This window comes from Lygodium microphyllum, chromosome 13, assembly GCF_053477565.2.
Source record: "Lygodium microphyllum isolate KBCC chromosome 13, Lygodium_microphyllum_v1.1.10, whole genome shotgun sequence".
Taxonomy (NCBI): Eukaryota; Viridiplantae; Streptophyta; class Polypodiopsida; order Schizaeales; family Lygodiaceae; genus Lygodium; species Lygodium microphyllum.
Window position 1 is genome coordinate 72,832,895 of NC_141147.1, and position 6,000 is coordinate 72,838,894.

The window sequence follows — 6,000 nt, forward strand, 5'->3', positions numbered from 1 at the left end:
TCAAAATTGGTAGATTGCTCTTTGAGGGGCGTACAACTAAGCAACTCGCAAAGGACCTTGTTTTCTTCTATGACTCCAAGTACATATTACCCAAGTGGAGTCGAGAATATGGAACCCTTGAGTCTATGCACATATCAAATATCAATAGCATAGAATGGCCATTGTGTAGTAGCGACATTTTGCACATGTGTAGCACAAAAATTTCAGTAGACATATTGAATTCTATGAAGCCAAGCACTGGCTCAAAGAATGTACATCTAAGCTGGTTCATACCGATTGCAATTTTTGCACACATGTTCAAGGAATGTAAGGCTTTGAGACATACCAAAAGTATGTATGTCATAAAAAATACATCAGAGGATTATGTAACAAGGATTCTAGGCAAAACATGGACATAAAAAATAACTCACAGTCCTGACACAGTGGAGTGTCGAGTCACAACAAGGGACATGGCTTTCATGTAAAAAAAATTCTCTCTTAGTTGACTATTATCATACTTTGGGATGAATCAACTAACTTTCCTTTCCAATTACAGGTACTTTGTCGCACGACAAACTTTATGCTTAGTGTTCAAGTATCGTAGATGGAGGATGCTCAAGGGTAAATGGTTGTGCCTTGATCAAGACATACGTGAAAGTGCAGTTGTGGATGTTACTATCATTTGTGAGGGCCGCGAGCCCCAAATGTTGCAAATGGAGGATGATTGGCCCTTAAGTATAATGTGCCAGGAAGTTACAATGTTAATGCAGAATCCACTTGTTAGCTTCTATTTTAAACTAGATGGTAGGAAAATTCGAAGCCGAGCTGAGGATATTGTTACCAACGAAAAGTGTGTGGCTCTATATATTTTTGAAATTGTAGAGTCTCCCTAAAAATCCCAACACCACAAGTTGTAATATCCAACACTTGTAAATTTTTGGATTTTTTAGCCAATAGAATAATGTCGCTTACAAACTTGCAATATTTAAAAATTATGGTATCTATGCAAAATCATACACTTGTTATACACTTTCCACATCAACACATTTACATATGCATGCAAACTTTACAAAGAGTAAAGCCATAGCTAAATATCATATGTGAACAACCCTTAATGGTTTAAAACTTAAGGTTTTTAAGGTAGACCTAGTTTAGTTCTTGTTTCATTGTTTCATTTCACACTTTCTCTCTTCATCTCTTTATATGCACCACATCCCTCCTACCTGCTACGATGGATGCTCATGCATACTTTGATGAGTGGATCCATGAGACTATATTTTCCAACTAGGGTGACAAGATATTCCAGGTTTTATCTAAGAACTTCAACCTTGAAAGCATGCTCTCATCATTGGATCCCCCCCTTTAGGTTTTGGAAGACTTTGTGAGCACCATTGCTACATGCACATACTCCATTGAGGGATCCCGACATGAGTTGGGTGCCTCTAAAATAGCTCATGGTATTTCAGGCAAGGAAGAATCACCAAAAAGTGGTGAATAGGTGTCTGGCCCATGTGGATCCTTCACATAGAGTATGCATTGTTCCCATGGGAAGTGCACTAGGTACATCACCTTTGCATCTCCTGGAGTGTGATTGTGCATTGGCAATTTACCTCCTTGCATTGGATACACCCCTAGAGGAGGAGAGCAATGAAGATACAACTCCATAGGTTGTTTCTATCACATATACGAGAGAAGAACTGATTGAAGAGCTCATAAATGTTGAAGAGGAACATCGAGTGGTGACAGAGCAAGGGTTGGCTCTCATGGTGCCATCTTCTTCAGAACAGCCACAAGTCGACAAACCCAACCTTGCCTCCTTGACACCCATTGAAGTAGATGGTGTACAATACTTACTTCTATCAGATGTATTGCAATACTTGGAAATGAAGGAAGAAGAGTTGTTTTCTATTCTAGTTAGGGATTTAATGGAAGACCTAATCGATTATGATTACATGGATGTGCATCCAACAATGGCAGAGATTGAAAGATATGATGGCACAAGCTTAGATACTGTGAGTGCGATCATAGCAGCACAGGAGCATATTACCTCAATTGAAGAAGATTACATTGTGCCCAATGCTGAATTTGAAGCACTACATCATGATTTGTTCGGACCAAGGCCCCAGATTCCTCCTAAGGAGTTTGTAGATCCCTCAGCCCAAAGAGTTTCCTCCGTGACACACGAGAAAATGAAGATACAAGATGATTTGGAGAAGGTGAGATTTCTAACCTCCATATATTTTTATGCAATGAAACTTGATGGTAGGGTGGGACGGGTCCCCCGGAGTCTACCGGTGAAATCTTGGCAAAATGATGCCTGCAGCTGCCTTGTCCGAAGTTTGGCAAAGTGGTCCCACATGCCAGACTTTGGATAGGGCAGCTGCAGGCATCAATTTTTGCCAAGATTTCACCGGTGGGGCCAAAAAGTGGCCCCAGATGCCAGACTTTGGACAGGGAATTGCATGCATCATTTTTGGCCAAGATTTCACCGGTGGACTCTCGGGGACCCGACGCATCCTAGTATTAAGTTTCATCACTTTTTGATAACTCTAGGTTAGTCGCTAAATATGTTGTTTAATATGACTTTTTCATTCAAGACTTACTATATATAGATGAGTTTGCATCAAGGCAAGGAGGAGCTCGACATGCGGATCGACGCAAGGATTCAGCTCTTAAGGAGTATATTGCTAACATTGTTGCAGATTTGGTGGTCTTCCACAAGAAGTGCTCACTAGGAGGGCAAGAAATAATCATGAAAATTCAAGATTTGACCAAGTTTGGACCCTTTTGAGCGATACATGTGACATCTAGCTTAGAGAAGGTGGTGCTAATCAAGCAATCAAAGCTTCTTTACTTGTTTGATCAAATGCGGGGTGGAGCAATGTGTGTACTTGCGACATTAGGTGACCTCGCTAAAGTGTCGGATCTGCTTCTCCTGGAGAAAGAGCTGAAGGGGGAGCACATCATTTTTGAATCAAACAAGGAACTTATATTTCCATCGAAAGCTAGCCCCTCCTCTCCACCGATGAAAAATCCAAGGAACAATTGAGAGTTCTTGTTGGCTATCGGCTTTTTGTATCTACCATCACTAAGAACCGTCCCATGTATTTTTCTTGATGAATATAAGATACTTTACTTTGTCCCTACAAATAAATGTTTATTAAATAAATGTGTGGTTCATATAAGAGTGATGATAATGTGTGGTACGTGAATGACGCATTTGCATACCTTAACATAATTCAATGCATAGTACTGCACTTGCGATTGTGTAAGTGTGACGATAATGTGTGGTATGTGAATGACGCATCCACATATATTAACATAATTCAACGCATAGTACTATACTTGTGATTGTGTATAAGCAATAACGTAACTTGTATCCATACGTATTACTACTTTTGATGCGTTCGTATGTTAAACAAAAATTAAGAGTCGTGCGTTTCAAGAAACAAAACAAAACAAAAAACTTTACTCAATTATTTGAATTCAGTACACATCGCACGAGATATTATGTATATATAAATAAATATTCCAATGTGGCAGAGTATACAAAATTTTTTGGGCTTCCAAGATGTTATGGTGCTGTAACAGTCATTACAAACCTTGCATCATTAATCTAGTAAACTATGGCAGAGTCCCCTTGCCGTGTCGAAGCCAAATGATAAAGTTCATATCGTTATCTATGATTGTAACACACTTTGCATGGATGGTTGCAAGTTGTGTATCATTGAAAAAGTCGATGAGAAACCCCTTTGCAGTGGTTTGTAGGGCTTCCATGGCTGAAGCAGTCCACCTTTCTGCTGGTGGGCCATCCCGCACTCGTGCCCAAAATCTTCCCATCCCTTTAAGCTCCAAGTCTTGCATGACTTCTCGAACAACTTTATGAAAAGAACTTTTTGGGATGAGAAGCTCATATCCGCATTGGATTCTCCTTATCTCTTGAAGAGCGACTGGTTTCCATCTCCTCTTCTTTTGTGGTGGTCCTTGTGCTCTACAGAGAGAACCTATTGCTACACCAGAGGAGGCTCCACCTTGTGCTCCAGGTGGTGGGCCTTGGCATGATGTCTTCCCAGGGGCAAAAGGCGATATGCTTGCTTGGTCCGTGCCATGCAAGCTCAAGGAGGGCAAGACAGAGAAGAGACAGAGGTTGGGGATGTGAAAATGGAGGAAGTAAAGAAATCAAGATGTGAAAATGAGAAGAAGAATGAACTTTTAACCCATTTAAACCCCAAAGTCGGGTTAATTCAGCTTCATACGCATTGTCCATCGTGTGATCGTAAATCCATAACCTTGTGTCGGAATGCGACGAAACTTCACAAGCGCACTCGTTAGGTGGCCAAGAGCCCAATTTTTTTTTTTTTGAAAAAAAAGTGCTTGCAAACCCATAGTCCAAAGTCTGGCATCTGGAGCCACTTTCCTTGCGGCTTTTTTACTTGCTCTTGAGAGATCTTTTTTGAACGTGATGAAATAGGTTCTTTTCATTGTTCCTTTTTAGAATTGACCTATTTTCATAAGAAGAGGGCTTTGATTTGTATCCAAAAATGAATGAAAAGATTTTCAGAAGGATTATTTCGTCCTAGATAATCATAATATGAGTGGATAAAAAGATGCTCGAGATTGGGATTTCAAATTGGGTACTCCTCAGTTATTCCTATCCTAATTGAGGTCCCATCCAAAAAAAAAGGGGGGTCAATTTCTTTTTAGATCATTTTGCCAGGAAAGTGGCTCCAGATGCTAGACTTCGGACCAGGGGTCTGTAAGTATTTTTTTTTTCAAAAAAATAATAATTTGGGCTCTTGGACACCTAACGAGTGCACATGTGAAGTTTTGTCGCATTCCGATACAATTTAGTATTTTAAAAATTATCCCATACCAAAATTATGGATGGATTGATAATTGAGAAATCAACATCGCGACTACTAGCCCTTAGAAACTTCACACCACATAAACTATACAGTGGCATTAGGAGTAAAGTCTACAACAAGAAATGGAAAATTTTTGCATGTTATTCCTATTGAAATTGACAATGATAACAAAAACTATAAGAATTGAAAATACAGTGAAGATGCACAATCAAAACTGAGAGCAAAGGATGAGTGTAAATTTTTAATTCATATTTTAAGGGCACATACAATAGTTTTGCACTGGGACATAGTCATATGTCCAATGCATGAGGATAATACTATGCCAAAAAAGATAACAGTGCAAACTGTGTTCATTCCATTGGAATGAATGCATCCTTCACTACTTGAAGATTTCTTACAAGTTGGAAGTCCTTGGGAGTTACAGTGAGGCGATTCACATGTATTACACAACATTGAGCATCAGTCATCAAGTCAACTAAAAAGGCCTCTGCAGCACACTGTAGAGCATGAAGACACTCTTTTGTGAAGCGATCAGGTCTATCCTGACCTTGTGCCAAAAACCACCTCCTGCTTTCTATGTAGTAGAGGTCTTGCACAATCTCGCAAACAAGTCTCGAGAAGCTCGCCTTCGGAATGATGAGATCAAAAGAGCGTTGATACCTTCTAATTTCTCTCAAGGCCATTGTACCTAGCTTCCACTTGCGTTTCTTGTGGGGATGCTAAGGAGGACCCTTGTGAGGGTGACTTGAGGAAGGTGGATTAGATTGAGAAGGGGGTGCATCTGAGCTAGTAGATGCTCCAAGGGGCTGAACAAGATATGGAGCTTTGAACGGAAGCTTATTTGCAACTACCTTAGACCTAGCCATCTTTCCTGCACAAGAGATGTGAGAACTCAATGAATAAGATAGAAAGTGAAATCCTCTTTTATATAACCCTAAACTTTGAGACTCATTCACATAGATGCACACCCTCTCTTTCTCTCTTAAACTATGAATTGCATTCACACTGACTCACATTGTTCATCTTACTATCTTAGCTCTTTTTGAACCCATTTGCTGCCTTGTCGAAGCCTTGTTTCTAGCCACTTGGCATGGTTTTCTTTGGCACTTGAGGCTTCATAATGCACTCTTTTAGTGACACGATGTGATTCCATCAT